At 42.6% G+C, this 16,308-nt stretch overlaps 2 long non-coding RNA genes across 4 annotated transcripts in view; one reads left to right on the top strand and one right to left on the bottom strand.

The window, feature by feature from the left end:
• LOC135981418 (uncharacterized) overlaps positions 1-1,481 on the bottom strand; it is a 93,965-nt gene extending 92,484 nt beyond the window's left edge. For all 3 annotated transcript variants that reach the window (XR_010598414.1, XR_010598413.1, XR_010598412.1), the window contains exon 1: positions 1,375-1,481. This is a non-coding gene — a long non-coding RNA (uncharacterized LOC135981418). The remainder of the gene's footprint in view (positions 1-1,374) is intronic.
• Positions 1,482-1,679: 198 nt separating this feature from the next.
• LOC135981419 (uncharacterized) lies at positions 1,680-15,142 on the top strand. Its single transcript, XR_010598415.1, has 2 exons — positions 1,680-12,486; positions 13,055-15,142. It is a non-coding gene; the product is annotated as an uncharacterized LOC135981419 (long non-coding RNA).
• The last annotated feature ends 1,166 nt before the right edge of the window (positions 15,143-16,308 follow it).

Genomic DNA, 16,308 nt, shown 5'->3' with positions numbered 1-16,308 from the left:
TTTGGGAAGAGTTAAGCTTTGAACAACATGATGATAAAAATGCCTGTGGCCAATCTATGCAAGCACTTCCACCATTGCTAACAGTGATGAGTCTGACTGATCCTAAAGATTTAGGAAATCCTATTGTAAACAAGGATATTGAGGGCTATTTCCAAATAAACATTTTGAAATAGCTTCCACTGCCAGTCTGGCTATAAAGCTGTTTGGGGAAAAAAAGGTTGCAAAAACAATTTTTATAGGAAATAGGAAACATTTTTCTCTACCACCTTTCTCATACTCCGGAAATGCTGAACTGTTTCTGCTCATACTTTCCTTAAAAAAAAAAAAAAAGGCTAATGGTCAAAGATGAAGACTTGGAAATTTCAGCCTGGAAGTCTCAAGTTTCAGAAAGTTATGACTGACTGAAAACAGACAGTGGCAATATGTTAAAAACATGTTGAAGTACTTATGCAAGAAGTTGGAACTGCTTTGATTGGAGCTGTGCTGGCCTATCATATGCCTTTGTACAGGATTAATGATATGTGCTATAGCTATTGAAAATCCTAATGAAAATTTTATAATACATGCCCAAGCACCATTTTTTTTCTTATTTGCAGAATACTAAAAGCATTTTAGACAGTAATCACTCATCCAGAAAATTTTCTTTTTAATCAAATAGTTTAAGAGGTACATGAGAGCAAAATAAAACCAAAAATATCCTTGCCTGTAATTTTTATATTTTTAAATAGATAATTCTAGCTATTTTCCCCAGTAGTGTGAGACTACATGTGCCAAATTGTATCTAGGAATGTTTTTTTTTTAAAGACTAGTTATAATCAAGGGCTTCTAATGATAATGATTAATCAACCTTATAGTAACTACAATTTATAAGCATGAGAACCACTGAAAAACAAATATGTTCATAGTATGTATGTAAAGGAAGAACTATATCATTAAATCTTGTGTTTCCTTTGTGACTCTCATATTATGTAACAAAACAGAACTTTCCATTAAATGCACTACAAAAGCTATTTCTTCCTGGTGAAATAATTCTCCATAGCTGCTTTCCAAATTCACTTGTGAACGAACAAACAGCCATTCACTGCCGTGAAAGGAAGACCATTCTGGAAGTCCCCTTTTCTGTGGCTTCTGCCTTCAGTACAACTATATCATTACTATAATCTTTTCACAGTCCTAGCCCTCTTTGGCATGTGCTACCCAGTAACCTCCCATAATACAAACTGCATTGCAATTATAGTTCTTATCTAGAAAGAAAGATGGTATATGTAAAAAAATTATCACTACAATTAACAAAAAAATTTGAAAGTTTTCACGAATACCCCCAATGTTAATATTAAGCTGAAGATGGAAGGAATTGTGGGGTGATTTCCTTGCCTTTGGAGCAGCGCATCTGAAGGACATAAATCCACACCGTGTAGAGGTCAAGCATAGGAGTTTATTACACACAGCGCTGGCGGAGTGTCACCTTGCTTATTAGGCTCAGAGACACTGTCAATCAATTGATTACAATAGAATATATAGATTTTCCATGGGCGGGGGAAAGTGACGGGGTAGGCAGTTCCACACCCCGGGATAGGTTTTGCAGCAAGACAAGATAGCACATTAGCCAATGGTTAAAAGGTTACATAATGTCTCCGCCCATGGTCTCAAGTTAGCAAGTTAACATTTAATTAATACTTTGATAAAATGTTATTAGTACAAATGTTATTAGTATATATACATTGAATTCTGATTTGGGGTCCATAGGAATGGAGCAACTCCTTTGATTGTCCAACAGGTACATTCCTATGGGGTTAAAGCAAAGAAGCAGTGAGAGTATATGACAATACAGATTGTCTTCTTTATGTCTTAAGGCAGGGCATTGGTCCCTGGAAAGGGAGGTGGAAGGATGCCATATCTTATACTGACATGTGCCAATTTTCATAAACTCAAGGTTGGATCTGTGGGAAGAACGTTCCCTACAGAAGAGACTGACACAATAGGAACAGGGATCCTTTGTTCAATCTGAAACATTGGATGAAACATAATTATTCAGTTATTGCTTCAACATCTGGCATTTCTACTGAACAAGCATATCTTAGCAAAGGCAATATTATCCTGTTTACCCCAGCTTTCTCTTAGCTAATCACTATTTGCTAGGCCTCTGGTCTCCAGACCAAACTCTGGACTTTGGGTCTGAAAAAGAGCTGGCACAATCCATATACCAGGTTGTTATATAAAATGCACATGGATTTTAACCCTTCAGCATCCTTCTGTCAAATCAACCCTGCCTGGAATTACTTCTGTCTTCTGGGAAATCCACTAGATCTTAAGGAAAGAACGTTGCATAGAGGTGCATATGATTAGCTACCACTAGTCTCCATCCACCTATTGGGCACCTACATCTCTCCCTTAAAATCCGCAGAACCCCAGGTGCATAGTGTTTACACAGAAGGGAATCTGTGGACTCCCAGAAAAAAGAGAGCACTTCACAACTCCTTTCCTCTTCCATGACGTGGTCTTCCTTTCCGCAAGGATTTCTGCTTTATTGCTTCCGCATGCACAGTGCAGCAGAGAGCAGCACTGGACTCCATCCTTGGCAGCTTTGAGGTGGGGTGCTGTAATTTGCTGTAGCTGCATATATGCTCACTGAGCACCCCTCAAAGCTCTGCTGTGGATGCCAGATTATTCAGTGAAATCCTTCTCTGCCCTTCTGGAGCCCCTACTGGAATTTGCATACATACAGACTAATACACTGGAACAGCTGCCTCTACATGGATCCTTCATCTGGAGGAGCTAGAGTATTCTCATAAATTAGCATTCGCGAATGGTGCAAGGAATTAGAATGAAGGTACATTCATTATACTCTGATCTTATTTTTGTCAGGGGAGCAGTGTCCTAGTGATCCAGTGGAAGAACTGTGTCTCTAGGCCCCATGATTCTAGAATATTGAGTACACTTAGGGTTGCCAGGTGCCCCTCACCCCCTCCCACGCCCCTGCCCCAGCCTGGAGCCCTCTCCTGCACCCCAAACCCCTCATCTCTGGACCCACCCCAGAGCCTGTACGTGTAGCCGGAGCCCTCACTGCCACCCCGTGCCCCGTTCCCCAACCTGGTGAAAATGAGCAAGTGAGTGAAGGTGGGGGATGCAGTGAGCAGTGAAAGGGGCGAGGCAGGGAAAGGGTGTTTGGTTTTCTGAAAATAGAAAGTTGGCAACCCAAAGTACACTGCAGCTTTGGAAAACTTTATAATCTGCATCCTGGTTAATAAGTTAAGAATGAATGTTGAAAGCTAACACATCTGAGTCACACTGGATACAGTTTTATTTACTTTTGAACACAGCTGAAGTGCTCAGTTGCAAGTTCAGGGCCTGTTCCAACTTCCACTGAAATCAATGGGAGAATTTCTTAGAAATTGGGTCAGGCCCTTATCATTAATAAAGGTTTACATTACTTCTGAAATTTTCAATGATGCTAGCACTAATATAACAAGGAGATTGAATTGCAGTACACACAGAGAAGTTATTCTGATCCATTTGTCCTCTGCAGGTACAACTAAAACAGGATTTGATTTTTTAAAGATAGCAGTTTTATATTAGTATATCTATAGTTTTTAACGTATGGTAGAGGGTGAACCTGCTTTCCCCTAGTGGAAACTATGGCATAAATATGAATGATCTTTTAATGTGGGAGTTATTGACTTGACTTCATAGATAAGGGAATCCAAATCAGTGGAGTTACCTTAGCAGTGATTTGGCCCAAATGCTTTAACATATGAGGAATATTTGTTGTTTGTGTCTCAGCGTATAAACTTTAGAACTATATTATGTGTTCTCAGAGCCTATATTAGCCCTTCAGCGGAACCAGGTGTATAATGCATAGCTACCCTGTTCATACTGATATTGTCTAACCCTATATAGTTTAGGGAAACTGTTTCAAATCTGTTATTAATATTTTATTTTATGTCAAACTGACATAATTTAAATGGCTTCCAGCAAAGCACTGCTTTTACATTTCTGTTGTATGTTTTCTCTTTCATTGTTCAGACCTGGGAACTTAATTCAGAATGACTGAAGCATTTGTACAAGTCAAATGCCAGGAAAAAAGGAATAAAACACCAATCAGGAAGCTATCTGAACAGGGAATTCACTTCAAACAGAAATCTCCCTCCCAGTTATAAAATGAAAGTTTTTTATATACATCTTTTTTCTACTTCACACTGCATTAGCTGTCACTAACAATAGCGTGGCTTGTTGTTCCAGTGCCAACATTTAAAGTGGGTTTTAAAGTCTGTTCTCCATCCTGAATAAAAACCACACATACAGAACCTTTAATGAAGATTAGATTTTTTTTAAATGCAATAGGGAGATGTCAGCATGGAGATCAGTCCACACTAAGGCCAGCCAATTTGCCAACTTGTCTCCTCTAATTCAGGATGACTGTTCTTCTGGAAAAGTAAAAGCGTGGAGGTGTGTGACTGTGTCCATGCGCACATGTAACTGTAATTACAAGAAGGATTATAAGAAGCAATCAGAAAACAAGATTTGGGAAGATCCAAAAAATCATTCATTCATTCATTCATTCATTCATTCATTCATAAGAATGTCATTATGAATTGCAATCACTAAAGGAAAAATCGCACCCCAACTTCAGCTGTCATAAATATCCTCCCATCCTTAGGCAACAGAACCCATGTAGAAGGGAGAGGGCTGATTTAGGGTGATGATGTAGAGCATCCACCCACTGCATGGCTCCCACAGGGCAAGGGCAGGTGTGGGCTTTGCATAATTAGGCCAGGAGACTGGTGTCTGGTCTACGGATCCTGTGGTCCTCCTCCCATACTAGGGCTGTGTTAGGGGCAAGCAAGAATACTTTTTCCATAAGGCTGAAGAATATTCTGCAGAGTGGCTCCTGGCAGGATTGGGAGGGAATATGTCACAGACAGCTGCAGGGGCACAGGAGCCAGCAAACAGAGCTGTAAACAGGGGAGTTTGCAGGGGAGACTAAGAGAGCTAGGCAGAGGAATAGACAGGCTAGTGAAGGGAGTGGGTGGTGTTCTGCCGGTGTTCTGGTGCCCGTTGGGGGTTTATTTTGCTGTGGGTGGTGGTGGTTTGGTTTGGTTTGTGTTTCCTGGACTAACAGGTTTTAGCTGGGAAGGCTATGACCGATACAGAGGCAGCAATGGAAGACACAATGAGGATGACTGGATGTGGAAGCTGTGGCATGTACATGATCCTGTTTCGTCTGCATGAAGTGTCGCCTGATAAAGCTGATGGAAGAAAAGATCCGAGGATTGGAGATGCAGGTGGAAACTCTGGTTGAGTTTAGAAGGGGGTTCGAGCAGATGATGGAGCAAAGACATGAGGAGGCTGAAGGGAAAAGCTCAGACTTGCAGATGGAAGCAGGACCAAAGAATTCTGAGGGGAGACTGCTGGGTGAGGACAGTGGAAGCATGTGACTAAGAGAACCAGGCAGAGGAAAAGACGGGCTAGTGAAGGAGAAATAAAGCTCAGGAACAGGTTTGTGGAGTTGAAAAATGAAGAAGGGGCACAGCAGGTGGTCACTGAAGGTGAGAGGGCAAGGAAGAAGAGAAGAGCAGCTAGTCCTATAGGAAGAGGGGAAGAGTCAATGGAGATAACAACACCAAATATGAGCCCCAGGAGGATACGGGATGGGTTGTGGAGGATTGCAAGGGACAATAGAAATAGAGAAGACTTGCAGCCAGAGGGAACAGGGGATAGACCGGAGAATCGCACCATCACCAGGAAAAGGCAGGTCTACGTGATTGGGGACTCCTTACTGACAAGAACAGACAGGCCTGTAACTAGAGCTGATCCGGAGAACAGAAGGTGTGCTGTCTGCCAGGTGCTAAGATACGGGATGTGGACCTGAGGCTGAAAAGGATCCTAACAGGAGCGGGAAAGAATCCGCTGATTGTCCTTCATGTGGAAACAAATGATACAGCTAGATTCTTGCTGGAACGTATCAAGGGAGACTATGCCAGGCTGGGGAAGACGCTTAAGGAAATGGAGGCTCAGGTGATCTTCAATGTGATTCTGCCTGTTCCTAGAGAAGGGCAACAAAGGTGTGACAAGATTAGGGCGATCAACAGATGGCTCAGGCAGTGGTGCTATAAGGAGGGCTTTGGGATGTATGGCCACTGGGAAGCATTCATGGACAGAGGACTATTCTCTCGGGATGGACTTCACCTGAGTAAGGAAGGAAATAGACTTCTAGGATGGAGGCTGGCACAACTGATTGAGAGCTTTAAACTAGGAATTTGGGGGAGATGGTTGGGAGATGTCCAGGTAATCTTCACGCCGGAATTTAACATTGAGAGAGAAGAAAACGAAGTAAGAAAGGATACAGCTGTGGGTATGAGAATGGACATAAGGAGGAAGGGTAGTGTAGATACCAGTCTAATAGGTGATATTGGGGGTAGAATGTCTGTGCCTTATCGGGTAAAGAATGTCAGTGAAGCCAAACAGCAAAAATTAAGATGTTTGTACACTAATGCGAGAAGCCTAGGTAACAAAATGGAGGAACTAGAGCTACTGGTACAGGAACTGAAACCAGATATTATAGGGTTAACTGAAACATGGTGGAATAGTAGTTATGACTGGAGTACAGGTACTGTGCTGTTTAGGAAAGACAGAAATAAAGGCAAAGGTGGTGGAGTACCATTGTATATCAATGATGAGGTAGACTGTAAAGAAATAAGAAGTGATGGAATGGATAAGACAGAGTCTGTCTGGGCAAAAATCACATTGGGAAAGAAAGCTACTAGAGCCTCCCCAGAGATAGTGCTTGGGGTGTGCTACAGACCACCGGGATCTGATTTGGATATGGATAGAGATCTCTTTAATGGTTTTTAATGAAGTAAACATTAATGGGAATTGTGTGATCATGGGAGACTTTAACTTCCCAGATATAGACTGGAGGACAAGTGCTAGTAATAATAATAGGGCTCAGATTTTCCTGGTTGTGATAGCTGATGGATTCCTTCACCAAGTAGATGAAGAACCAACAAGAGGGGATGCCATTTTAGATTTGGTTTTGGTGAGTAGTGAGGACCTCATAGAAGAAATGGTTGTAGGGGACAACCTTGGTTCGAGTGATCATGAGCTAATTCAGTTCAAACTAGATGGAAGGATAAACAAAAATAGATCTGGGACTAGGGTTTTTGATTTCAAAAGGGCTAACTTTAAAGGATTAAGGAAATTAGTTAGGGAAGTGGATTGGACTGAAGAACTTGTGGATCTAAAGGCAGAGGAGGCCTGGAATTACTTCAAGTCAAAGTTGCAGAAACTATCGGAAACCTGCATCCCAAGAAAAGGGAAAAAATTCATAGGCAGGAGTTGTAGACCAAGCTGGATGAGCAAGCATCTCAGAGAGGTGATTAAGAAAAAGGAGAAAGCCTACAAAGAGTGGAAGATGGGAGGGATCAGCAAGGAAAGCTACCTTATTGAGGTCAGAACATGTAGGGATAAAGTGAGAAAGGCCAAAAGCCATGTAGAGTTGGACCTTGTAAAGGGAATTAAAACCAATAGTAAAAGGTTCTACATCCATATAAATAAGAAGAAAACAAAGAAAGAAGAAGTGGGACCGCTAAACACTGAGGATGGAGTGGAGGTTAAGGATAATCTAGGCATGGCCCAATATTTAAACAAATACCTCAGTCTTTAATGAGGCTAATGAGGAGCTTAGGGATAATGGTAGGATGACAAATGGGAATGAGGATATGGAGGTAGATATTACCACATCCGAGGCAGAAGCCAAACTCGAACAGCTTAATCGGACTAAATTGGGGGGCCCAGATAATCTTCATCCAAGAATATTAAAGGAATTGGCACATGAAATTTCAAGTCCATTAGCAAGAATTTTTAATGAATCAGTAAACTCAGGGGTTGTACTGTACGACTGGAGAATTGCTAACATAGTTCCTATTTTTAAGAAAAGAAAAAAAAGTGATCCGAGTAATTATAGACCTGTTAGTTTGACATCTGTAGTATGCAAGGTCTTGGAAAAATTTTTGAAGGAGAAATTAGTTAAGGACATTGAGGTCAATGGTAATTGGGACAAAATACAACATGGTTTTACAAAAGGTAGATTGTGCCAAACCAACCTGATTGCCTTCTTTGAGAAGGTAACAGATTTTTTAGACAAAGGAAATGCAGTGGATCTAATTTACCTTGATTTCAGTAAGGCATTTGATACGGTTCCACATGGGGAATTATTAGCTAAATTGGAAAAGATGGGGCTCAATATGAAAATTGAAAGGTGGATAAGGAACTGGTTAAAGGGGAGACTACAACGGGTCATACTGAAAGGTGAACTGTCAGGCTGGAAGGAGGTTACTAGCGGAGTTCCTCAGGGATCGGTTTGGGGACCAATCTTATTTAATCTTTTTATTCCTGATCTTGGCACAAAAAGTGGGAATGTGCTAAAAAAGTCTGCAGATGACACAAAGCTGGGAGGTATTGCTAATACAGAGAAGGATCGGGATATCATAGCGGAAGATCTGGATGACCTTGAAACTGGAGTAAGAGTAATAGGATGAAATTTAATAGTGAAAAGTGCAAGGTCATGCATTTAGGGATTAATAACAAGAATTTTGGTTATAAATTGGGGACACATCAGTGGGAAGTAACAGAGGAGGAGAAGGACCTTGGAGTATTGGCTGATCACAGGATGACTGTGAGCTGCCAATGTGATATGGCTGTGAAAAAAGCTAATGCGGTCTTGGGATGCATCAGGCTAGGTATTTCCAGTAAAGATAAGGAGGTGTTAATACCGTTATACAAGGCACTGGTGAAACCTCATCTGGAATATTGTGTGCAGTTCTGGTCTCCCATGTTTAAGAAGGATGAATTCAAACTGGAACAGGTACAGAGAAGGGCTACTAGGATGATCCAAGGAATGGAAAACCTGTCTTAAGAAAGGAGCCTCAAAGAGCTTGGCTTGTTTAGCCTAACCAAAAGAAGGCTGAGGGGAGATATGATTGCTCTTTATAAATATATCAGAGGGATAAATATCCGGGAGGGAGAGGAATTATTTAAGCTTAGTACCAATGTGGACACAAGGACAAATGGATATAAACTGGACATTAGGAAGTTTAGACTTGAAATTAGACAAAGGTTTCTAACTATTAGAGGAGTGAAGTTCTGGAACAGCCTTCTAAGGGGAGTAGTGGGGACAAAAGACATAGCTGGCTTCAAGACTAAGCTTGATAAGTTTATGGAGGGGATGGTATGATAGGATAGCCTAATTTTGGCAATTAATTGATCTTTGATTATTAGCAGGTAAATATGCCGAAAGGCCTGTGTTGGGATGTTAGATGGGGTGGGATCTGAGTTACTACAGAGAATTCTTTCCTGGGTGCTGGCTGGTGAGTCTTGCTCACATGCTCAGGGTTTAACTGATCGCCATATTTGGGGTCGGGAAGGAATTTTCCTCCAGGGCAGATTGTCAGAGGCCCTGGAGGTTTTTCGCCTTCCTCTGCAGCGTGGGGCATGGGTCACTTGCTGGAGGATTCTCTGCACCTCACGATTTGAGGACTTCAATAACTCAGACATAGGTTAGGGGTTTGTTACAGGAGTGGGTAGGTGAGATTCTGTGCCCTGCGTTGTGCAGGAGGTCAAACTAGATGATCATAATGGTTCCTTCTGACCTTAAAGTCTATGAGTCTTGCCTCTCACCACTTTCCCCCTGTCTCTCTCTGCAGGGTCCAGACCAGCTGCTCATGCTGGGTTCTGTGAAGATTTGGCTTTAAACACCTAATCATGCAGCCTCTTCTCATGTGAATAATGACTGTAGCATCAGACCACTAGTGAGGAATGAAATGCGCATGTGTTAATTCTCAGAATACAATGCGTTTTTATTTATGGGAATGAATGAGGTTCTATTGTGAGTCAGGTAAAATGGGGTAAGCAGTGTAAACACTATGTGTGTGATCCTGCCAAGTGTGTGATCAGCAAGATGCAGCAACCTCATTTCTCATCAAGATTCATGAAACTGCAATTCCCATTGAAAGAGGTACTCAGCATGTTGCAGAGATGAGTCCATAACATATGGTAGAAAATTTATTTATTGTTTTCAGTCACAATACATGCAATCCCCATGATAGCAGTAATCAATTCAGATGTACAAGGAGGTTTAGCTTTTGGTTTACCTTAGCCACATGCAGAGTGCAAGTCGCCCCTTTCCTGATACAGATTTCTAATTAAACATGTGACCCATCAGTCTATTTCATCCTCAGTGCCAAACCTGTTATCTGCAGGGCCCTGCAATGCACTTTCACCTTCACCAAGAGAGGTAAGCATTTCTTTCATAGACTTTCTTGATCTTGAATCAATGAAATCAGTGAGAGTTTTCTCACCATCTTGAATAGGAACAGGATGGCCCTTTGATCTCCACTGGTTCCTTCCCTCCCCCACATCTTTTCATCCTCCCTCAGCTGTTCCCAGTACTGATCCTCCCCATTTTCCTTCACAATGTGTTCTTTCTGTCTGTCTCTCTCTCTCTCTCATCCTACTGCTTCCTTTGCTTGCAAATCATGTTAAACTTCTTTGCTTAAGACTGCTTACATTTTGCTTGTCTATCATATTAAAAATTCTTCTGTCTCATCCCATACTCTGTTCCTGTGTGAGAAAAAGTGACTGAATGTTGGGCACAATTCTGTAAGGTGGGGAGCACCTCTTACAAAATGCAGAGGACACTCAACTCCCATCAGAGTATATGGGAGTTAAGAATGTTCTGTGCCTCCCAGGATCAAGCCCATTATTTCTGATGACTGTCGGGCCCAGGTCTTATTTCTATCTCTAACTCAAGGCAGTGATTGAGGTTGGTTCTTAAGCCACATTAATATTTCATTCAAGGGATAGGGGGCATGGGTCAGCATTCATGTCGCACTCCCTGTCAGTACCCAGCCCGGGGAAGCTGATGACCCAGCAGCAGACCAAATTTGGTGATGAATCCTGGTCATGTGGCACCTGAGGAACATTGAGCATATGTTAAGAAGATTCAAGAGATGGAAGAGAAAACAAAAAAATGAAACCCATGAGGTAACACCAGAAGTTTGAAAGCCCTACTCACAGGTAGATTCTTAACACACAGAAAACACTGTGGTAATCCTGAGCTTGTTTTAGATCAGTGGTTCTCAACCTGTGGATTGGGACCCCAAAGTGGGCTATTTTAATGGGGTCGCCAGGGCTGGCTTAGACTTACTGAGGTCTGGGGCTGAAGCCTGAGCCCCACTGCCTGGGGCCGAAGCCGAAGCCCGAGGGCTTCAACCCTGGGCAACAGGGCTCAGGTTACAGGCCCCCTGCCTGGGGCTGAAGCCCTTGGGTTTCGGCTTTGGCCGCCCCTGCACTCAGGGTTTGGCCCCACTACCCGAGGCGATGGGGCTCAGGCAGGCTCAGGTTTCAGTCCCCACTCCTGGGGTCATGTAGTAATTTTTGTTGTCAGAAGGTGATCACGGGGCAATGAAGTTTGAAAACCCCTATTTTAAATATTGTGCAGTAAGCAGATGTGCATAAATATATAGAAGACTGCCCTTTCCACCAGCTATATGGCATTGAGAATGTGATATTTATCTTCTAATAGTTGTGTAAGCAGAGTCAGGATGAGCTCTACCCTGACATCTGGTGGTGAATTATGGCGAGTGTGGAAAAGAACTCCAGGGGCTGATCTTGTTTGCATAGGCACACCCACTCGCCTGGCATGAAACAACAGCAACTCAAAGTGGTTACTTTGGCTGGTGTGGGATCCCCAGTCTTCTCTGTTATTGGGGCAGGAAGAATAAAGTTTTGTTACCCTGATTCTGTGAATCAAGGGCAGTGAAACTGTTGTATGACAGAAGGACTGAGTGAGTCCTTCACCATTACCTAAGTAGCACTTGCTTGACAAGGGGCATGGGTTACAAAACCCAGTGAATGGAGAGAGGATGGGCCCTCTCTGAGGGGGTTGAAACACCAATTGCACTACCTCCTCTCTCCACTGTTGAATATCAGAGCTAACTTTGATTCCATTAGAAGTTTAGTTACAGACTGCTGAGCTGAATTCACTTTGGGCCAATGGTGCACTAGTACTGGGGCTCCCCTACTATGAGCTGAAATTGCTAAGAGCTGAAATCACAAAAGAGCTGAGATCACTGAGGCTGTGTTAACTAGTGGGGGAGCCTGAAGCTATATTGCTAAGCGGCTGGCGGAGCAGCTAGCAGAGTGGAGCCTTGCGGGACGGTTGGAGTGGAGCTGAGCGACTCACAGGTCGGTGAGCGGAGCCGAGTGGCTGGAGGAGCAGAGAGCAGAGCAGAGCAGAGCGGAGCCTTGTGGGAGCGGCCCAAGGGACGGCTGAAGTGGAGCAGAGCTGAGCGGCTCACAGGTCAGTGAGCAGAGTGGAGCAGCTGCCAGAGCAGTTTGTGGGACGGTGGGAGCAGCTCACGGGACAGCTGGTGGAGTGGAGCGGCTTGTGGTGAAGGCTGTGGCGGAACCCCGTCGGCCTCGGATCACGTAAGGTGCCCCTTAACACCCTGCGTGCCCCCCCCCCCCCGAACTCTGGGGCTGCACTGACCAGGGACTTTTGGGACTTTGGTGATCCTTGGGTTGCTGGTTTCAAGAACCCAAGGGAAAGGACACAGCCCAACTTGCTGGGGTGGGTTTTTTGCTCATGGTTTGTGTTATGAATCCTCTTTGTGGCGTTTTTCCAATTTAATGCTGATGTCATTTACCTCATGTTATTAAACATTTTCTGTTACACTCAGACTCCGTGCTTGCGAGAGGGGAAGTATTGCCTCTTAGAGGCGCCCAGGGGGTGGTATGTAATTGTCCCAGGTCACTGGGTGGGGGCTTGAGCCGATTTTGCATTCTGTTATTGAAACGGAACCCCTAGATACAGAACCCGGCCCTTGTTGCTGCCAACTTAGATGGGCAGAAGGGTTACAGTTGATTTGTACTTTCAACTTCCTTACAAAACTTGATGTGGCTGGAAATAACCCTGCTGAAAAATATATTTCTAAACTAATGATTGTCAAGAGGTCATTTTTAATAACATTGAGTAATTGTTTCATTTTCAACATAGCTACAATTAACAAGACACCAGGAGAATATTTAAGGGTATCTTCAGATGACTGCATTATTAATTGTATTCCTCTGGATGTGAAATCAAGAAACATTAAGGGTAAGATGACAAGGAGATGAAATGGGTGCCTATGACAAAAAATTATTCTTTAAAAATAGACAGAAGTTCAACAACTGCTGCTCAGTCTTATCATTTCATATTAGTGTACACTCATCAAAACAAAGCAATACAGTGCCAGCATTTGATGGCATTGCTCTCTCTTAGAAGTTCAAAGATGTGGAAAAAAAAATTCTAGGTTCCCAAGCAACAGCATGTTAAATGGAATTGTTATTAAAAGCATCTATACAGTGATTGAATATCACAGTGATTTACAAGCCATACAATGAGACATACAAGCTCTCAAGTAGCGAGATCGAACAATAATAGAAACCAATTACTCATAGCAGCCAAAGAAGTGTGCTGTTTATGAAAACACAACACAGTATATTTTATGGGCCAGATTCACTCTTGCATAAGTGGATTCAACATCAGCTGAAGCTGAGTCCACTTGCAAAGGGCTGGATTTGGTCCAAAGTCTGTAAGTACAATATAATGAAAATGTAGGACCTGATTCTTCAAATACTTACTACAGAGTACAGATACTTACTACCATGAGTAGTCCCATTGTCTTCAGGCCCTGTTTTGGTATGATGGCTTTCAGACAAACTGTATCCCTAAATTTCTTTCAAATATTAGATGATATCAGAGGTAGAAGTACAGACAAGGGAAAAGAGAGAGGTTTTCACATGAATTAAAGTATCAGTACAGGTGGAGAGTCAATGAGGTGGAGAAATATTAGATAGGTATTCTAGCTAGGAGTAGTGCCAGATGAGTAGGGTCCCTCCCCGCCTCGTCCCCCACTCACTCCTCTCCACCCTCTCCCTCCCATCCACCGGAGCCCCTAGAGCCCCATCTCACTTGCGGCCGGAGGAGCTCCAGCCGAACCACCCTGGACAGCCGACCGCCCCCAATGCCAGGTCGCCTGCCGGCCCCAGCTGCCTGCTGGCCTCCAGCTGGAGCTGAGCTCCTGCTAGCTTGTGGGAGAGGATGGGGCCAGGGCCCGGATTAGGAGAGGCTTAGCCTCCCCTGGCCTATTATACCCACCGCCCATGCATTCCAGCTACTGATGAATCACATGTCCTTCAATGAATACAATCCATGAAGGAATAATCCCTGAATCATGCAGTGGTATTTGTTCCTGCAACCATGTTGCTTTGAAGTACTGCATTGAGCTGGTAAAGATCATAAAAATGCAGATTTCTCTTCACAAGTCGGGGGTGGGGGGGAGGTCAACATAATTAGAGCCAGTGATTCTGGAACTGAGGGGGAAGGGGTTTGATGGGGTCTAACTCCCCCCCACCCTCTTACCACTGCCAACTGCTGTCAAATGAATCTCATAAAAGCTATATTTAGAGTTATGCAGGAGCAGACATTAATCTCATCTTTAGTTTCCCAGAATTTGCAAAGTAATTTACTTTAGATGCTGATGCCCACGTACTCATCATCCTGTCCCTGCTGAAGAAAACACGGAGAGGTTTGTTGCTTGTATATGTCTCCACAAAGACTGGGAGAAAATATGGAGCAGCAAGAGTGAAAACTACTAGTGAAGGAATAATTAAAAACAGAAACATTGCTGCCAGTGCTTTGGGAGGCTCTTGATAGTTTTTCATATTGATTACAAAAACCACATCAGATTTCAGTATGATGAAACACTCGTGGGTTTAACACTGAGTACAGTTGTGTACTAGCCCGTGGGGTGAACTGTATGATGCAAAAGGCCCTTTCCATCCCTGTCAGTTATGATCATATGTTAAACACGATGGGATCAACAAGCAAAATAAATGGGAAACTGTAGTGTCATTACGGATTTATTAATTTACTATTATTATTTATACATTATCCAAAACAAACGAGACACTTTATTATACATTTTGAAAGGACATGACACTTTCCCTAAAAAACTAGATCAGGCAATGCAGCAAGGAAGACAAAAACAAAAATAGTAGGTGCAAGGCTAGAGGAAGGAAATGTGAAGACTTTATGTATTAATCATTTGGCAAAAATGATCAGAAGATGATTAGCCCATATCATCCCATCGATTTTTCTTTTTTTAAGCTGAACTCTTCATTGAGTTATGTTATGTAACTAATTTCTAAGCAAAATGCAGTGGGGAGTTCGGATTTTTTTTTAAATGACATGAAATGACCCATTATCACTATTTATTATTTGTTCTGCATTATATAAAACATAAAGACATCCCTGTCCTGAAGATCTTACAATCTAAAAGACAGACACAGAAGAGACAAGATGCATGGAAAGCCCAGGAGTGTGATTTAAGTTAGGTGCTTGTTTTGGGAACAACTCCCTTCCCCTGTCCAATGAGGGAAAAAATGGGATACATATTGTCCCTCCCCCTTTATCATAACTTCCATTAATGCTGCAGAAATTGTGTGCACTGGCATCAAAGGGAGAATATTCAAGTATGTTTTGTGTCCACTTTTCCTATTAGTGTAAAAAGAAAAATTGTCAACTGAAGAATGTTTTAAAAACCTTCAAAGTATATCCAGCTGTCTGGGTACAAAGAAAGGAGGAAGGAGAGAGTTGCTATTTCCTCACAGACTCTGTCAACATTACATGAAAAATGCTGCAAGAAACCACTGGAATGCAAAGAAAACCTTCTCCTTGCAACATTTTTGAGTCTATAATACCTTGCCAACAGTTGTCCCAAGTGTTTTACAAACATTGGTTGTATCAGCTGATAGCAGAAAATAAGTCTTTAGCTCAGCTGAGGCTGATCTAGTGCACTGTAGAATGATTTCTCCCCAGTGTGGACAGGAAGTTGCAAGCATGGAAGCTGTACAAATGTACTGCCTCAGATTTAAGAATTACCCCCAATCCTATTTCCAACAAGGGCAGCGAGGATTATGGGGAAAGTGCTTCAGAAGTCCCAGAATGCACAGATATAACAGCGACGGCAAGAGAAGGTGTGTGAGAAAAACCACTTTTTGTATGAAAAGGAGAGTTGGATTTTAAAAAATGGGTTTCCACACTAGCAGGTGTTGAATAAATTTCCAAGGGCACTGTGCATGTGCAAAGATGTTTTAACCTACTCAAGCTATGATAAGATTCGAAATAGTTTAGACCTTTGTTTTATATAACACTTGCAAAATAAATGAAAAAAAAACAGGCCTTTCTGTAAACAAGACTAGTTCTTT

Source organism: Chrysemys picta, chromosome 2, assembly GCF_011386835.1.
Source record: "Chrysemys picta bellii isolate R12L10 chromosome 2, ASM1138683v2, whole genome shotgun sequence".
In the NCBI taxonomy this organism is placed as follows: Eukaryota; Metazoa; Chordata; order Testudines; family Emydidae; genus Chrysemys; species Chrysemys picta.
Note: the sequence above shows the minus strand (reverse complement) of the source record. Positions and strands in the feature narration are given on the sequence as shown.